We start from the raw sequence: 20,789 nt of genomic DNA on the forward strand, positions 1-20,789 counted from the left end.
CTCTATAACAAAACGAATTTGGGAGGAGGCATCTTATAGCTAATACAATCCTTGCCAAAAAAATATAGCTTCTTGGATTATACCTCACAATTGAAAAAACAAACACTACACATTGCTTAAAGGAAATGTTTCCTATCCAGACTATGGATGATAATCCCTCAAATCCTTCTATGGAAACCTTGGCTTGTATGAACTAGACAAATATCTCATGACCATAAACCTATTATCCTCTACTAGGTTTAACAGCAAAATAAAAGAAAAGAAAAATGTAACATCCAAATAATATAAATATGTACCAATAGAATGTAATAATTCTATTGTTAATATAAATACGTGAGTAATTATACATGAACATATAAAAGTACATCACATGAATGTCGTGATCTATGTAACATTCATGTGATTCATCGTTTGTGAGTGATTATTTGGATTGTTTGTCAACACGATAGGTATGGGATATGAGGCATTTTACAAAGAATGTTTGACATTGAACGATCAAGTTTAATGTAGGGAAAGGGAAAATAGAGATAGTTAAGTTTAGGAATTCATCGATTTATGATTTATATTTGATGTCTTTGAAAAAACTATAGGAAAATTGATCACATTATGATTCATCCACCATTCTCATCTTGTTGTGATCCACATACTTGTAACCCTTATGAAGGCCCATCTACCAAATACCATATATAACCATTTGTGAATGTGAACAATGTGGGTATGTGCTTATCACCCTTTCATAAGCAGCCCACCATCCTTATTCCTACTGGACTTGTTGACAAGACAGTAAAGACAAAAAATAACTGGTAAAAGTAGGAAAAAACTACATGCTCACATACAAATTTCCCATCTTGACCAGAAGAAACCAACTATCTTAATACAACCCACAATCATATTCAATCTACATTATTTCCCAAAACATGGTCTGTAGAACCATTGTCATGCTACTGATGGAAAGCCTCATGCACATGAGTTTTTTTATGTTCCACTCTCCCTTCAAGGTGATCCAACCTTTCCTAAAATCGCTTCTTTCCCATGAGGTCTTTTATGAATGACATGATCCCATTCTTGTTGTTATGATGGTCCTGAGCCAAATTATCCACTAATATAATCACCTGGTTGATATGAGCTTCCAAGGGATCAAACAGTGGAGGTCAAACCACATGCCTAGGCAAGAAACCACGTGGCTATTTAACCTCCTCTCCGAAATCAGGCTACTCTCCTTAGTGCCCCACGCCATGGCCTCGGGGCCCAACTCCCCTCCTTACTCGGCCCTACTGGTGCTACATTATCATATGCCCAAAACCACCACATGATTCACTCCACAACCTCGTTACTAACGCACCACCAAGAGTAGATCAAAACTAATTATCCATGTCCAACGCTAAGAGAATTGTACCAGTGGCAAGAAAAAAAGTGTAATTACCACTGTCAAACGTCTAGCTGCTGACCTCCTATCCAACTTGGCCAAACCTATGCCACTTCTCTATATAAATTTCCAGCCACTCACTGATCCATAATCCCTAGGCACTGAACACCCTTTCCTTCAATGCTCGCTTAATCCCCACGTACCTGACATAAGCACCCTTGCGTTTGGAGCCCCAAGACAAGGAGTTCGATGATGCTAAGTTCCAAACCACCAAATGCATACTACCGATTACAGAAGTGTGCACCTCAAACCCCAACCAACCTCTAGAAACCACATCTGAAACAGAACTAAAGAGCACAGATGCACCTGTTCATATGGAGTCCTAAGATGAGGAGTATGGAGATGCAAGGTCCCAAACTGCCATATGTAGACCACCGATTATAGGAGTATCCACCTCCAACCCCAACCAACCTCTAAAAACAACACTAGAAATAGGACTAAAGAACTACAATACAAAATAACACAGAGTGCAAGCCAACGTTACCTTGGTCATAAACAAAAGGCACCCCTCTGTTGCTCGTGCAGAGGCACTGTTTTAAACCAAGCGCTTCCCACTCCATGAGTTTAGGAATTTTTCCTCCTTCTAGGCCTCCTCATATGGTCTAGGGCCCCAAACGCTTAGTCTTCAAACCAATTCACTGTCTTTATTGAGCCAACTACTAAGTGTAAGACAATGTTCCAATGCCATTGCATAAGGGAAGACAGGGCGTGGCTGAAACCAATGACCACCTTGCAATGCAAGAACACTAATCTCCAACAACAATGATCCTCCCATACCCAAATACCATCCATTATCCCCCAATGTTGCTGAAACGAACCATATTAACCCTAATACTTCTAGAGCCTTTGCATAAATCACGCTCAAGATAACTTCTTTGCTATGCTTCATTCATGCTACATGTGGGAGCGGATTTAATGCCCATCGGGGTTTGTTCATTGCCATGTTCATCACCCCCATTGGGGATACCTAGTATGTATTAAAAACCATAAACTTTTCCATAAGTTATAGTGATACTCATATAATTCAACCTCATATGAATTCTAGAGGGATGCTAGGAGTTGTTAGAAGAACCCTCATAACACTACCATTACCATTGATATGAGTATCATTACATGACCAAGGGAAAATTTTGTTGCCCTTGATACACCCCTTAGTTGATTCATTACGCAACAAATAAGAGCTATGGAGAGTTTACATTGTAGAAGGTAGAAATGGGTAGAAGGTGTTAGAGACACAAATTGTGTGTTGGTTTTGTAGCTTTGATAGGTCTTCTACATATGCTTGTGTCTAGCATGCAATAAAAAAGGTCCTCTTTAGGAGATTGCTCAAGAGGAGCAAATAATATGATTTATTTCCTAATTTTAACTTAGGAAAACACATTAATTAATTTAGTTAATTAATGTTAGCTAATTGAGCTAATTTTTAAGGATACATTTAATTATTTAATGGACTTGAATCTATTATCGACCATTGATCTAAGTGGGTTAGGATTTAATCTTAGCCATCTATCACTTTGGAGATTGAAGGTTAGGGATTTTGCTCAATTTGAAATTACGAAAGGAGCCTAAGGGAGAGGATGAAGACAATTATTTTTCGAGAGGTCCCAAAAAATTTGCATGAGCTAATTTCAAGTTTGTGAAGAGGTTGAAGGAATAAAAAAATGTGCAGTTGGGGGTTTGAGTGAGCACAATTTTTGTAGGTGAAGCCCATGAGAGGAGGGTCGATATTTGCTTGAGGTTGCGATGAAAGTGTGACACGAGGTTGGAGAGGCTAAGAAGGTCGATGCCAAGTTTGTGGAGTGGTGCCATGAGTGTGGGGAAGTCGAGCAGGATGAGGTTGCACTAGTGGAGGGTCCAAGCTTCTTAAGGAGGGTCAAATTTTTGATAGACAACCAACAAAGTGCAAGAAGAATTTATGGGGGCTAATATTTCCAGGTTCCATTCGCTCTATTTCTTGTGTATATTCAGAGAGCCATTTTCCCTGTTAACAAAACCCTTAAGTTTTCTAATAATATTTTGATAAAGAGAAATTTAGAGGGAAAAATATTTGTTGTTTGCGTCATTTTTCCTAAGTATCTCCACTACAAAATTATTAAGTTAAATGTACTAGAGTATTTCTATTTTGTAGTTTTCAAAATTTATTTATTACAATAAATTAATTTATCACGTCAAATATTTTATGTGGATAATATAGCTGTAAAGAAACAAAAATATGAACTACTACTTAAAAATTAACATGGGATCAGAGCACCTAGAAACTTTGGAGAAGGCATGATCAATAGCACAAGGGTTATAACAATAATTTTTTATTTAGTAGAAGGGTTTTGTGGCTAAAGTTTTGACCTAAGAAGAATAACCTTTGCTGGGTTGAGATTTGAAGATCTTTTGGAAGAGGCATCTAATTTCATTCCATGGAAGGAGATAATTTCACTAATTCTCATGGAAAACTACCTATGGGAATTTGTTGATACTGATATACAACCTCCTTCGGATGCTACATGTAAGCCACTAATAATTTGAAGGATGTGAGAGTTAAATACATTGTTTTGGATGTTGTGAAGGATCATGTGATCCCTCACATATAAATAAAGAACACTACATGTGAGATGTGGACAAATTTGTCAAAGATATACTAAAGTGATAAGAATAAATAGAATATGATGTTGAGATAGAAATTGAGAAACACCAAGATGAATAGGTTAGATACAGTGGCATCATGCCTCACTTGGATTTAGAAAGTTTAAGATGAGCGTACAACTATTGGAAAAGTTGTGTCAAAGGATGAGCTTGTTAAGATAACCTTAAGTTGGTTTTCCAAACAATGGGTTACGTTTGTGATAAGGATCCTAACACAAGACAAGCTTCCTTATTAGAATGTGCCATGGGATGATTTCACTCAAAAGGAGATTTCATAGGAATTATTATTTGGTAGACAACGTAAGAGTGGGGATGAGGAGAACCTTTCTCTTGCTGGGAAAGCATAGAAGGGAAATGTGAAGGCCTAACAAAACCCAAAAAGAGGAGCTACTTCACAATCTAATAAGAAAAAAGATATGAGCAAAGTGAAATGCTTTGCATGTCACAAATATGGGAACTATGTAAGTTAATGTCTGAGCAAGAAGAAGGGCAAGGGAAAGACACATGTGGTTGCATATGCACAAATGGATGAGTTATCCAATAAGTTTGGAAATGATTTTTCATTGGTGTCTTGTATTTATAGCATCATTACACATGGGTTGTGGTTCACAAACAATGGAGCATCATCTTATGATGAGATCTTGTGACCTATTCACTAATATGGCTAAGGAGCACAAAGACCTACACGTGGAGCTTGATTACAACCAAGTATGAAGTAGAGGGTGTGGAAAAAATATGATTCAAATTGGATTCATGGATTCCTATGGAGGTGAATGAAGTGTTGTGTGTACCAGGGCTTGAGAAGAACTTACTCTCAGTCTCAACTATGGAGGACAAGGGTTTTGAGGTCAAATTTATAGGTGGATAGGTACTTGTCAGGTCAAGGGGATATGATCCTAGCATGAGGTGAGTAATTGGACATAAAAATGATAAATTATACTTATTGATAGGATGTCCAATATGAGTCGTAGTGCATGATAATGACAACCTATGTGAGCTATGGCATAAGAGGGTGGGCTACCTGCACTATAGAGCTTTACCATTGTTACAGGAGATTGTCAGTGGTCTTCCAAATTTTAGTGTAGAGAAATATGGAGAATGCAAGGGATGCATACTTGGAAAGTATTCCAAGGCTACATTTCCAAGCAATGAGAGTAGGTCCAAGGGTGCATTGGACTTGATTCATTCGAATGTGTGTGTTCCTATGTCAGTGGAGTCTATAACAAGATATTGTTATTAGGTGACATTTATAGACGATTTATCTAGGAGGACATGGACATACTTCCTAAATGCCAAGGATGAAGTATTTAGACATTTTAAAGATTTTAAGGTTCTTGTGGAAATTAGATAGGGAGGAAGATCAAAGTTCTCAGACCAGACAATAAGGGAGAGTATACCTTGAACAAGTTCAAGAATTTATATAAGGAGGCATGAATTAAAAATTTGTTGAAAAATCCATATAATCTATAGTAGAATGGAGTGGTGAAGAGGAATAATGGGGCCATCATCGGGGAAACCAAGGCTATGATCCATGATAAGGATTCTCCTATGTTCTTGTGGGTAGAGGCATGTAACACAATCGTGTATTTGTAGAATAGGATCCCTCAAATAGTTTCGTAGGACATGACTCTTGAGGAGGTTTTAAAAAGAGTGAAACAAAAGGTCCACCATCTTCACATCTTCAATAGTCTATTTGATGCACATACCATCTAAGAAGAGGAATAAGCTAGAGCCCTCAACAAAAAATGGCATCTTTGTTGGATACAATGAAACTGCAAAGGCCTACAAGGTTTACATTCCAGGATAAAGGGAGAAAATAGTTACCAGGGATGTCAGATTTGAGGAAGGTAGGACCTTTAATAGGTCACATGGGTCAGATCCAATAGTGGTAGAGGATGAGGAGTAGAAAGCCCTGAATATTGAGGAAGGACTAGTAGTTGGGACACAATCTTATGATCAAGAGGAGGACTGAGATATTCCTTTAAGATCTGTTAGGAGGAGGTCGAGATGGGTGAAGAAGCCTTTGAGGGATGATAAGGAGCATGTGGAGGCTTCTGGCATGATCCAGGTGGATATTGGTGGCCAACCACCTATTCCACTTGGATCCCCACCATTGTTTCTTTTAGTTTCCTTAATTGTAGCACAATTTACTATATTTGGCAGTTTTTCAGGTCTTGAATTTCTGGAGCCGTTTTGAGGCCCTAAATGATGTTTTTTTTGGAAAACGAGTGAACAGGAGTCGTTGTCCTAAATTTGTAGTCAAAAGTTGTATTCCTTAGATAGATCTTTCTAGCGAGGTATCATACACATCAAATGGAGATCGTATGCCAAATTTACGACCCCGGAAATTTGATGTACCAATTTATCCTAACGAGGCCCACAAACGTTTGGTGCTTCATCTCCTAGGGTTAGGTTTTTGATGTTTAGGGTTTTCCATTATTTTTCAATAATAAATAGGCTTTCACATATCTTATCATAGATAAGATACCATCACTTCAGCTAATTTCTTTTCATTCTATATGTAAACAATTTTCATTACTTGTTATTAATGAAACTAAGTTCTGTTTTTACTGTATCTCTGTGTTTCTATTTATATCTGTATTTCATTTCATTCCTTCATAAATATGGACTAGTGGTACCAGAACGAGTTTGCTCTTTCTCTATCTTTATTTGCATGTCACCAATGAGGTCGAGGTATAATGAGTTAGGGCTCGAACTAATTGAACCTTTGTAAGATCGACCTCGTTGACCTCGATGGCCTACCATGGCAGAAGAAAAGAAAGACGAGGGGCCAAGAGATCCTTTCAAAATATTGCTTGAAGAATCCCTCTAGCGACAAAGGAACACGATGATGGACAACTTTGTTTAGATCCTTCGGCGGATGCCAACATGCGACACATCATCGTCCGACAACCACTCTGCAGGCGACACTCCCTTTAAGGTACAAGTCAACTTTGAAATTCCCATATTTGAAGGCCACATATATGAAAATTTCATAGATAAATGGTTAAATCTATTGGAAGGATATTTTTTCGGTTCATGACTTTTCCAATAGGGAAAATATTACTTTTGCACTCCTCAAATCTACCCTCAACGTCAAGGACTGGTGGGAAACCTACTATGAGTAGATGGACGAGAGGGAACCCTCACTGTTTTCAGTTGCACTGACTTGGAATTCCTTCTGAGACACCATCAAGGAACAATATTACCTTGTCATGAGCTATGAAGATAAGTACATAAAGTGGACCACACCATGACAAGGAAGGGACCAAGATGTGCCAGAGTTCACAAATATTTTTCATACCCTTCACACGAAGTTGGGTGTCAAGGATTCTTAGCGACATCTGGTACTCAAATACCATGATTATCTACACAAATACATCCAGGATGTCATGAAGTTCCTAGACATCTTCTTACTTGGCGCTGCCTATCGATACACTGTCAAGATCGAGTAGAAAATTAAACAAAAGAAGTGGGAATTTGGATCTGCAAATCTGAAGCCAGGGAAAGGTGCCCCCAAACCACAGAATAAAGGACAAAGCCAAGTCTGCATGACCCAGGACAACCCACCAAAGCCACAAGCAAAGAACAACACCATAAAGACAAAGAAGGACACAGGAAAGTGGTGTGAGTTCCATAAGAGCCCCACTCACAACACAAGTGAGTGTCGAGCCAAGCAATCACTAGTGGCTGTGCTGAAGGCTTTAGAATCAGATGCATGTCCCGAATTTGAGTCACAACTCGAAAAGGGGAATGACAAAGGGAAGAAAATTATTGATGCAGAGCCCAACTCCATCATTACCACCACCAAGGTCTAGAATATTGAGCCCGAAGATCTAAAGGAGGGGGAGCGTCTCTTCTACTCACAAATGTGGTTGAAGGGTTCTCCGCTGTAGTTCATAATCAATAGTGGAAGCCCAAAGAACCTCATTTCAGTAGAGGTCATGAAGCAGTTGGGCCTACTAACCACACCACACCCATAACCTACACCATCAGGTGGCTTCACGGAGGACGAGGTCTTCGCGTCTTCCAGCAGCGTTGCCTTCCCTACAACATCAAGCCCTTCATGGATGAGGTATTGTGTGATGTTGCTCCTCTTGAAGTTTGTGATGTAATATTATGCCAACCATGCTTGTGGAAGCGTCATACTATGTATGGGTATAGGCCTCACACTCTTATTATTACTTTGGAAATAAGTTATACATAATACCATAGGTAGCCTCACCTACCACCATCTCTTTAATCTTTGCTAAGTAATGTAATAAGATCATCTCCCAGACTGAAAAAATTTGTTTTCTTTATGATTCGCTCTCAAAGTAAGGGGAAGACCATGGCCACATCCATGGACCCCGGGAAGGGTTCCTCCATGCAACAAAAGTAGGTGGATAAGATCGTGGAAGAATAAAGGGACATCTTCTCCTCACCCACAGGGGTACCCTTGCACTGTTAGGTCAATCATTCAATCGATATGACTTCTAAAGCACCTCTACCTAATGGGACAATATACCAGCACTCCATTCCGAAAAATGAAGAGATCAAGTGGCGCATACAGGAGTTGCTGCAAAAAGGGCACATACGACCAAGTTCCTCACCCTATGGGAGCTTGATTGTATTGGTACAAAAGAAGGATGGGACCTGGAGGCTCTACATTGATTATTGTGCACTAAACAAAATCACTGTTAGGAACAAGTATCCAATCCACAAATTGATGAACTTCTAGACCATATCAAGGGGCCAAGCATTTAAGTAAGATTGATCTAAAGTTTGGCTATCACCAGGTTCCAATATAGCCCACAATTGTATGGAAGACCACCTTCAAATCCAAGGAATGCCTTTTTGAATCATTGGTCATGCCCTTCGGGTTGAAAAATGTCCTTGCTACTTTTATGAGGTTGATGGATGACATCTTGTGGACCTTCACCAACTCGTTCGTGATTATTTATCTGGATGACATCCTCATCTTCAACAAGAGTTGGGAGAAGCAATTGCAACGCATTCGGTAGGTCCTTCAAACCCTGCAACAAAACAAACTATGTAACAAGTTGGAGAAATGCAACTTTGGCATGAGCTAGGTCTAGTATATGGGTTACATCATAGACGAAAAAGTTGTGCATGTGGATCCAGCTAAGATCCAAGTCATTTAGGATTTCCTAGCCCTGACCACTCTAACAGAGCTTTGCATATTTTTGGGCCTTGCAAATTTTTATCGAAGGTTCGTGTTGGGATTATCCCTTATCGCTTGGCCTTTGAGTCAAATTACCAAGGGCAGAGTGAAAGAAAAGTTTTCCTAGTCTGAGTCCCAACATAAGGTATTCGTTGAACTAAAGGACCGCCTCTGCTCTACTCCTGTACTCACATTTCCAGACCTGCAACAACCATTTAAAATTGGGACAACCACCTCTATCTATGCTATTGGTGCAGTCCTCACCCAACACAGGCATCTAGTGGCCTATCATAGTGAGACATTTTGCGATACAATTAGGAAGTACACCACCTATGATAAAGAGATGTATTCTATCATGGAAGCTTTCCTACAATGGAAACATTACATTCTAGGGAACGACACAGTCATCCACACCAATCATCGACCTCTTTAGTTTATATAGACGCAAGGGAAGTTGTAGAACGATCTCCATAATAAGTGGTCTAAATATCTGCAACAATTCCACTTGAACATTAAATAAAAAAAATGACAACACCAACCATGTTGCAAATTGCCTTAACCAGACCCCAGTTGCAACATTGACTAATGTTCTCAAATCTTGTGGCTACGAAACCTCTGGATGGATGATACTGTACAAAAATGATTTAGAGTTCGCCACCACATACTAGATTCTAGTGGATGAAAAGAAAGTTCCAATTTCCACTTACAGGATGTATTATTATGCTACCTGGGCCACCTTTGTGTTCCTTCTATTGAGTGTGCTAAGCTCATTTAGAAGGTGCACTGCGGTTGAGTTACAGGACACTTTGATGTAGATAAAACTAGGGCCATACTCTAGAAGTACTTTAATTGGCCAAAACTCTAACATGATGTTTTAAAATATATTAACTCATGCACTGCCTGTGCCATCGCCAAGCCAACATCAAGAGGCAATGCCTGTACGCTCCTCTTCTTACTCCCAGCCATCCTTGGGAATCCTTCTCCATGGGCTATCTTTTTGGCCTCCTTTCTACCAAGCATGGTAATGATTGTGTATTTGTGGTCATGGACATATTTCCTAAAATGGCTATATTGGCAGCCTGCAAGAAGAGTATCACAACAAACGACGCTACCAAACTCTTCTTTGAATTAGTATGGGTACATTTTGGGATATCGCAGACCATTATATCAGATCAGGATAGTAGGTTCCTAAGCACATTTTGGTAGAGCCTCTGGACACGATTGGACACCAAGCTCACTAAGTCAACTGCATTGCATCCCTAGACTGATGGCTAGACATAAGTCGTCAACATTATGATAATGCACATATTGCACATGTACAGCTACAAGCATCCACAAACCTTGGATGAGAGCCTTCCCTATGTGCGGCGCAACTATAACAAATCTCTCCATAGATCGACTAGTTGCAATCCCTTTCAAGTGGGTATGGGATTTCAACCGTTGTGCCCGATTGATGTTGCCATGCCTCATGCGACTACATAGACAGAATCCACACATGTACATTCTGAGGCTGATAAAGAACCCATGTTTATTGAACGCATTTAGCACATCTGCTAGCAGGTTCATGACATCTTGGAGAAGTCCAATGCCAAGTATAAGCAATGACATGATCAACATCAAGTGCTGCACAAGTTTCAGGTGGGCGACAAAGTTTGGTTGCATTTGTAGAAAGAATGCCTTACCAGAGACCATCAAAAGTTCATAGCACTCCGATATGGGCCTTACACCCACCAAGGCTATGGGAGATAATGATTTTGAGCTCAACATTGCCCCATTCCTTGGCCTACATCCAGTGTTCAATGTGGACTACCTTTAGCCATACTTTCTACCATTACTGGACACATCAAACATTGTAGAACAAATCCACCAATAGAGCTAAACTGAGACTACATGAAAAAGGCCAAAACTGATCAAATCACAGGCACGTAGATCAATAACACTCGCTAGTAGAAGATCCAACTATATTAGGTTGACAAATCTCTCCAACTCCCGCACCAAGGTAAGTGGCTCACTAGGAACCAAGTTCAACATAAGTTTCCCCATCTCATGGAGGCACTCAACACAATGGGGACCATTGCTTCCTAAGGGGAGAGGAATGATCAATGGGGATCATTTATTTATTTATTTATTTTATTTTATTATTTATTTTATTTTATTTATGATTTATTATTTATTTTTTATTATTATTATTTTTTATTTTTTTATTTTATTTATTTTTTTAATTTTTAATTTGTATTCTTAATTATTATTATTATTTTCTTTAGTTTCCTTAATTGTAGTACAATTTACTATTTTTGGCAGTTTTACAGGTCTTGAACTTCTAGAGTTGTTTGAGGCCCTAAACAACGTTTTTTTGGAAAATGGGAAAACTTGTGACTTTACCCATGTTTGTAGTCAAAAGTTGTAGTCCTCATATAAATATTTTTAATGAGGTATCGTATGCGTCAAAAGGAGATTGTATGCCAAAGTTAGGAGCCTTGGAAGTTGATTTACCAATTTACCCCAATGAGGCCTATAGACTTTTGGCGCTTCATCTCCTAGATTTAGGTTTTTGGATGTTTAAGTTTTTCCATTATTTCTCAATAATAAACAAGCCTTGGATCCTCATTGTAATAGAGTTCAGAAGGCATGTAGCTTCCACATCTCTTCTCAGAGATACGTTACCATCGCCTGAGCTAGTTTATTTCCATTATGCATGTAAACAATTTTCAGTATTTGTTATTGATGAATTGAAGTTATGTTTTTTCTGTATCTTTATGTTTCTGTTTATATTTGTATTTCATTTAATTCCTTCATAAATATGGATCAGTGGTGTCAGAGTGGGTTTTCTCTTTCTTTTCCTTTTTGTGCATCTCCCCAACAAGGTCAGGGTATAAGGAGTTAGGGCTCAAACTGGTCAAACCTTTGTAAGACCGGCCTCGCCGAACTTGACAACCTCCCATGGCGAAAGAAAAGAAATATGAGGGAGCAGGAGATCCTTTCAAAATAATGCTTGAAGAAGCCCTTGAGCAACAAAGGAATGTGATGATGGACAACTTTGTCAAGATCCTTTGGTGGATGCCAACAGGCAATGCATCTTCATCCGATAGCCACTTTGGAGGTGCCACTCCCTTTAAGGTACAAGTAAAATTCGACGTTCCCATATTTGAAGGCTAGATAGATGTAGATGTCGTAGATAAATGGTTAAATATGTCGGAAGGATATTTTTTGTTCATGATTTTTCCAATAGGGAAAAAATTACTTTTGCACTCCTCAAATCTGCCCCCCACATCAAGGACTTGTGGGAAACCTACTATGAGTAGAGGCATGAGAGGGAACTGTTATAGATCCATTTGGGCACATCACTCCCATGATCCAGATCAATGTTTTAGGGCTCATCAAACCCTAATTTCAGTTGCTACATGCCCTAAACAAGTCACCCTTTTGAATGCCTCCTTCCCAGATAGTTTCATGACTTGAAGACATCCTTAAATGACCTCTAGACGGACCTGTGCAAGTAGGCCCATGTAAGGGTGCGCTGCAGAGCAGTTGAGTCCATGCGAGGGTGCTCTGTAGAGCACTTAGGCCCTCTTTCACCTGTGCTAGGCGAGATTGAGTGAAATTCACATAGGGTTTGGGGAATATTCTTATCTTTTGGAGTCATCTAGAAGTTTCCCTCACTTATCAACTCCTATGAGCTCTAAAATGGATGAGGAATGAGTTAAGATACATCCTATCCTCTCATCCCTTCCTCCATGGAACTAATTCTAAGTATGGAAGGCCATTTAATAACACCATTTATGACATAACCTCCTTCATCCTCCTATAAATTGAACACTCATCTAAGTGATAAGGGGCTCGACTATGTTGAATTGTAAGGAGATAATGTTGCTATGAGAATTGTCTTTGAAGCAAGTATTGTAATGCTACAAGTTTGTTATGGTTTTGATGTGATGTGGATGAGATCCAAGCTGGAGGAATGACTTTGAATCAGACACAATGGTTGTAATTCCTTCTTCTATTCAATAAAGTATTTGAACCTTTTTCCATATATTTGTATTGTCATATGATGCTTATATGTGTGAAATGTATATGATTCCATTCACTTGTATTCAATATATCTTTTGCTTTGATCGGTTCTTTGTCTTCTGTTGATGTTTATAGGTACTTCTCAAGCGTGTTAAGTACGGGAAAGAGCGACAGGATCGATACAAAGGAGACAAGAGGAAAGTGGAACTACAAGTAGGTCTCCTCATCTTCTTTGTCTTATCTATTACTTATAGGAAAAGGCTAAAGTGCTTTAACTTGTTGTTCTATATATGGATACTTATCTAGGGAATTAGTATTTATCCGTAGATACCAAATTCTCCAAAACAAGAACCCTCACTGTTTTTAGCCACAACCACTTGGAATTATTTTCAAGACTCCATCAAGGAACAATATTACCCTGTCAAGAGCTATGAAGATAAGTACATAAAGTGGATCACATTGCAGTAGGGAAGGGACCAAGTCACCAAGATGTGTCGAAGTTCACAAATATTTTTCATACCTTTCGCACGAAGTTGGGTATCAAGGACTTTGAGCAACATCTATTACTCAAATACTGTGATTGGCTACACAAATACATCCAGGATGAGATGGATTTTCTGGACATCTCCTCGCTTGGCACCATCTATCGATATGCTGTCAAAATCAAGCAAAAATTTAAATAAAATAAGTGAGACTTTGGATATGTGAATTCAAAGCAAGCGAAAGGTGCTCCCAAACCTTAGAATAATGTACAAATCCAAGGCGAGGTGACCCAGGACAACCCACCGAAGCCGCAAGCAAAGAACAATAAGGACACAAGAAAGTGGTGTGATTTCCATAAGAGACCCACTCACAACATAAGTGAGTGTAAAGCCAATCATCATAGTGGCTGAGCTGAAGGCTGCAAAGTGAGATGCATACTCTGACTCTGATTCAGAAGCCAAAAAGGGGAATGAAAAATGGAAGAAATTTTTTGATGCGGAGCCCAACGACACCGTTGCCACCACTAAGGTCCATAAGATTGAGCCTGAAGATCCAGAGGGGGGGGGAGCGTCTCTTCCGCTCGTAGATGTGGGTGAAAGGTTCTTTGCTGCAGTTCATTGTCGATAGTGGAAGCCAAAATAAACTCATTTTAGCAAAGGTCGTGAAGTGGTTGGGGCTATCGAACACATCATACCTGCAACCATACAGCATTAGGTGGCTTCACCAAGGACGAGATCTATGTGTCAACCAATAGTGTTGCCTTCCCTACAACATCAAGCCCTTCACTGACGAGGTACTATGTGATGTTGTTCCTCTTGAAGTATGTGATGTATTATTAGGCCAACCATACTCATGGAAGCGTCATGTTCTGTATGAGTCTAGGCCTCGCACTATTATTATTACTTTGGGCAATAAGTTATACATAATACCGAAGGTAACCCTTCCTACTTCCATCTCTTTTATCTCTCTTAAGCAATGTAGTAAGATCATCTCCTACACCTGGAAATTTGTTTTCTTTTTTATTTTCTCTCAAAGTAAGGGGAAGATTGTGGCGACATCCATGGCCCCCGGGAAGGGTTCCGCCATGCAACAAACGCAGGTGGATAAGGTCATGGAAGAATACAAGGAAATATTCTCCTCACCCACAGCGGTACCCTTGCACTGTTAGGTCAAGCATTCAACCAATATGACTCCTAGAGCACCTCTTCCCAATGGGCTGATATACCTCCACTCCAGTCTAGAAAATGGAGAGATCAAGTGGCAAACCTAGGAGTTGCTCTAAAAAGGGCACATATGACAGAGTTCTTGACCCTATGGGAGCTCGATTGTATTGGTACAAAAGAAGGATGGGACTTGGAGGCTCTGCATTGATTATTGGGCACTAAACAAAATCACTGTCAGGAGCAGGTATCTAATCCCACATATTAATGACCTTCTAGAATAGCTCAAGGGGGTCAAGTATTTCAGCAAGATCAATCTGAAGTATGGCTATCACCAGGTTCCAATAGAGCCCATAGATGTATGGATGAACACCTTCAAATCCAAGGGAGGCATTTTTGAATGGCTGGTCATGCCCTTCGGGTTGATAAATGTCCCTACTACTTTTATAAGGTTGATGGATGACATCTTGCAACCCTTCACCAACTAGTTCGTGGTTATTTATCTGGACGAAATCCTCATCTTCATTAAGAGTTGGGAGGAGCACTTGCAACACATTCGGCAATTCCTTTAAACCATGTAGTAACACAAACTGTGTGCCAACTTGGAGAAATGCACCTTTTACATGAGCCAGGTCTAGTATCTGGGTTACATCATATATGAGAAAGGCATGCATGTGGATACGACTAAGATTCAAATCATTCAGGATTGGCCAGCCTTAACCAATTTAACAGAGCTTTGCATCCTTTTGGGTCTTGCAAATTTTTATCAGAGGTTCATGTTGGGATTCTCCCATACCACTTGGACTTTGAGTCATATTACCAATGGCAGAGTGAAAGTAAAATTTTCCCAGTCTAAGTCCCAATAGAAGGAGTTTGTTGAACTAAGCCTTTACTCTACACCTATACTCACATTGCCAGACCTGCATCAACCATTTAAAATTGAGACAAACTCCTCCGAGTATGCTATTGGTGCAGTCCTCACCAACATGGTCATCCAATGGCCTATCATAGTGAGACACTTTATGATATAATTCGAAAAGTACCCCACCAATGATAAAGGGATGTATTCTATCGTGCAGGCTTGTTAGCGATGGAAACATTACATTATGGGGAAGGAGACAGTCATCCACACTGATTGTTGACCTCTTCAGTTTATATAGACACAAGGGAAGTTGCAGAATGATTGCCATCAGAAGTGGTCTACATATATGCAACAATTCCACTTGAACATTAAATACAAAAAGGGCAACACCATACATGTTTCTGATTGCCTTAACCGACCCCCAATTGCAACACTGACTACTATTCTCAACCCTTGTGGCCACGAGACATCTACATGGCTGCAATTGTACAAAAATGATCCAGAGTTCACCACCACATACTAGATGCTAGTATATGTCAAGCAAGTTCCACATTTCCACCTCCAGGATGCATTATTATGATACTTGGGCCACCTTTGTGTTCCTTCAAGTGAGCGTGCCAAGTTTATTTGGGAGGCACACTGCAGTCGGGTTGCAAGACACTTTGGTGTGGATAGAAATTGTGGTCGTACTCCAGAAGTACTTTTATTGGAAAAAACTCCAACAAGATGTTGGAAAATATATTAGATCCTACATTGCTTATGCCATCACCAAGCCAACCATCAAGAAGAAAGGTCTGTACACTCCTTTGCCTACTCCCAGCCAACCTTGGGAATCCATATCCATGGACTATTTATTTGGCCTGCCTTCAACCAAGCATGGTAATGAATGTGTATTTGTTTGACCTCCCATCTACCAAGCTATTATTTGAATGAGTATCGGTACATTTTGGGATCCCACAGACAATTATATCAGATTAGGATAGCAGGTTCCTAAGCACATTCTGTTCGAGCCTCTGTACACTATTGGATACTAAGCTCACAAAGTCGACTGCATTCCATGCCCAGATTGATCACAAGAAAGATGTCGTCAATAGGATGATAGTTCACATACTATGCATGTACAAATCCAAGCATCCATGAACCTAGGATGGGAGCCTTCCCTATGTGCAACACAACTATGATAGATCTCTCCACAACTCAAATGGTCGCAGTCCCTTTTAAGTGGGTCTGGGAATTGAACCATTGTGTTTGATTGATGTTGCCATGCCTCATGCGACTACACAAAAAAAATCCACACATGTACAGTTTGACACTGATAAAGTACGAGGTTTATTGAATGCATCCACCACATCCACCATTAGGTTCATGACATCTTGGATAAGTCCAATGCCAAACACAAGCAACGACATGATCAACATTGGGTGCCACACAAGTTTCAGGTGGGCGACAAAGTTTGGTTTCATTTGTAGAATGAACGCCTTACCAGAGCCCATCGGAATCTCAGAACACTCTAATATGGTCCTTACACCATCATAAGGCAGTGGGAGATAATTATTTTGAGCTCGAAATTCCCCCATTCCTTGGCTTGCACCCAATGTTCAACGTGGACCGCCTTTGGCCACACTTTCCACAATTACTAGACACATCAAACATTACATAACAACTCACACCAATAGAACTAAACCTAGGCTGCATGGAACATGGAAAAACTGATCAAATCATGGACACACAGATTAAGAACACTCGCCAGCAGAAGATCCAATTGTATCGGGTTGTCAAAACTGGCCAACTCCTGCACTAAGGCAAGTTACTCACTAGGGATCAAGTTCAACAGAAGTTTCCCCATCTCATGGAGGCACTCAACACAATGGGAAATATTATTTCCTAAGGGGGGAGTACTGGTCCAATTGGATATGGTTTCAGTTTTATTAATTGTAGCACATTTTACTAATTTTGGTAGTTTTTCAGGTCCTAAACTTCTGGAGCCATTTTGATGCCCTAAACAACGTTTTTTTGGAAAACAAGGAAATGTAAGTATTTGAAAACTTATGTAGTTGAAATTTGTAGTCCTTGTATAGATCCTTCTAACGAGGTATTTTACACGTCAAAAGGAGATCATATGCCAAAGTTAGGACCCTGGGAAGTTGATGTACCAATTTACCCCAACGGGGCCCTTAAACTTTTGGATCTTCATCTCCTAGGGTTATGTTTTTGGATCTTTAGGGTTTTCTATTGTTTATCAATAATAATAGGCCCTAGAGCCTCATTGTAACATAGTTCAGAAGGCATGTAGCTGACACATTTCTTCTCAGAGATAAGCTACCGTCGCCTGAGCTAGTTTACTTCCATTCTGCATGTAAACATTTTTCATTATTTGTTATTAATTAATTGAAGTTTTTTTTTCACTATATCTCTGTGTCTTTGTTTATATATGTATTTCATTTCGTTCCTTCATAAATATGGATCATAGCAACACTTTCAAGGAGAGTAGATCACCGAGGAAATTTTCCCGCTACATGGCCTTGATGAGCAACATCAGTGATTCTAATTCTTTTACTTTCAAGGAGGCAGTAGACTAGAAAATTGGAGGGATGACATGGTGGATGAGTGCAATTCCATCATGAAGAATGATGTCTAAGAGATTGTAATGTGACCCGAGGAGAATTCAATGGTCACTTCTTAATGGATATATATAAGATCATGCATGCAACAAATGCAATGTTGAGAAGTATAAGGCGAGGTTCATGGTGAGAGGGTTCTCCCGGAAGGAGGTAGAAGACGAGGATAATTTTTCTCTTATAGCCATATATGAATTTGTTAGAAAATTTATTTCTATTACTTTAAATATGAAATGGAGGATAGATCAAATGGATGTGAAGACTACCTTCCTTCATATGGGGTAGTTCAGGAAGAGGTCTACATTGAGAAACGTCAGGATTTGAAGTGCATGGGAGGGAGTCCCATGTAAGCATGTTGAAGAAGGAATTATACAAAATTAAGTAGGTGTCTTGAGCATGGTACTCAAGGATTGATGGGTACTTTCTTGGCTTAGTCTTCATTAAGAGTAAGACAATTTCCTTCTTGTACTATGTACTTGTTGATGGTGAATTGGTCATCTTAGTGTTCTATATGGATGATCTATTCTTGATAGGATTTGAGAGGCTCGCAGAGATGTGTGGGAAGGACCTTGCTTTGTAGTTTGAAATGAAGGACATAGAAATGGTGTAACAACCATGAGAGATATTCCTTGGTAGGGAAAGTCTTTGATTGATATCTTAAAGAGGTTTGGGATGGAGGATTTCAGGTCGATGTCAACACTTATGATTACCAACTTGAGGAAGCATAATGTTGATGATGGTGAGTTAGTGGATCCCACCTTGTATTGATAATTAATAGGGCCCTTAATGTATCTATTCAACACTAGACTATATATTTGTTTGTTGTGAACACCCCGAGCTATTTCATGGTGGAGTTGAGGAGGGTTCGTTATGTGGTAGTGAAACATTTTCTCTAGTACTTGAGAGGTACAATGGAGTATTGAATCAGGTATGTCAGACTTGGTGGAGCGCAGTTGTAGGGCTACACAGATTCATTTTGGCTAAGAGTGCAATGAACAAGAAGAATACTTCAGGTTGTTGTTTCATCTTAGGATCAATCATGATTTCATGATTTAGAAAGAAGCAATACTCAATGGCACTTAGTTCAACATAGGTCAAGTACATGGCTATGAGTTTGGAAAGTTGTGAGGCCATATGGATTTGAAAAATGCTCACATGTTTATTTTGTCTTGAGATGGGGCCCACAATGGTTCACTGTGATAATTGATGTTGCATCAAGCTTTTAGAAAATCCAGTGTTTCATGACATGTCCAAAAATATAGAGATCGGGTACCACTTCATTTAAGACAGGGTCCAAAGAGTTGTGAGATTGCAGCACATATCCATAGATGAGTAGTTGGCAAGAATTCTCACTAAGCCTTTGGTGAAGGGAAATTTTGCGTTCTAAAAGGATAAGGTAGGGGTGGTGTAAAATTCTTTCTTTGCTAGGAGAGAGTATTGATTTTCTAGCTTCAAAAGGTTTTTAATATGGGTTGTGTCTAACATGAAGGGGAAGAAGTATTTTGTTAACCCTTATATAAGGCCATATTAACCCTAAAATGCTTATTGGTCCCTATATATGGAGTGATTACATTTCTATTGTTATATTCTTATGTATGCTAGAACCCCTCATGGTCCAACTTTATTATAATCGTACCCCCTCTCTCTCTCTCTCTCTCTCTCTCTCTCTCTCTCTCTCTCTCTATATATATATATATATATATATATATATATATATATATATATATATACATATAGATATCTATAGATATAGTTGTCGTAGAATTATCAAATATTTCCTTGTACATAGTATTCATTGTAAAAGGAGGTTCCCCCCCTCAAAGAGGGTTGTAATTATTGGTTTCTTCTCATTTTGAGGCACAAGTTACATAACAATTGGTATTGGAGCTCATGATCCCAGGGTTTTTCTACTTCAGAAAGGTCACTGTGGCATATTCACTATAAACGTTTTTTAGGGAGTTTCAATTGATGAAACCTGGAGAATGTTGAGAAGACATCTTGAGAAATATCTAATTCAATTTTCAGATCTTGGTTCGTTATATTTTCAAATATATACTCCAAGGAAGTTACGGTTTCTAAATGCTCCTAATATATATCTCAAGTAGGCCAGTTCAAAAATTTCACTATAACTTTTATTCTGTGAGGGTTTAGACCACAAAAATTAGATCACATTGAGATAATATTGCATAAAACATATAATTCAATTTTTAGATCATGGTTTGCTATAATTTCATATATATGCTCTAATAAATTTCAGGTTCCTAATATCTCCTTAAATTAGTTTCAAGCAAGTCAATTTGGAATTTTCGCAATAACTTATCATGTTAAGGAGAAATCTCAGAGAACATCTAGTTCACTTTTCAAAATTAGTCTCGCTATACTTTTAGAGTTATACTTTTTGGAAGTCAGGGTTTCTGATTAGTCCTCAAAT

This window comes from Pinus tabuliformis, chromosome 7 (genome assembly GCF_031772625.1).
Source record: "Pinus tabuliformis cultivar Carrire ecotype Pingquan chromosome 7, CPIR1, whole genome shotgun sequence".
NCBI classification, from domain to species: Eukaryota; Viridiplantae; Streptophyta; class Pinopsida; order Pinales; family Pinaceae; genus Pinus; species Pinus tabuliformis.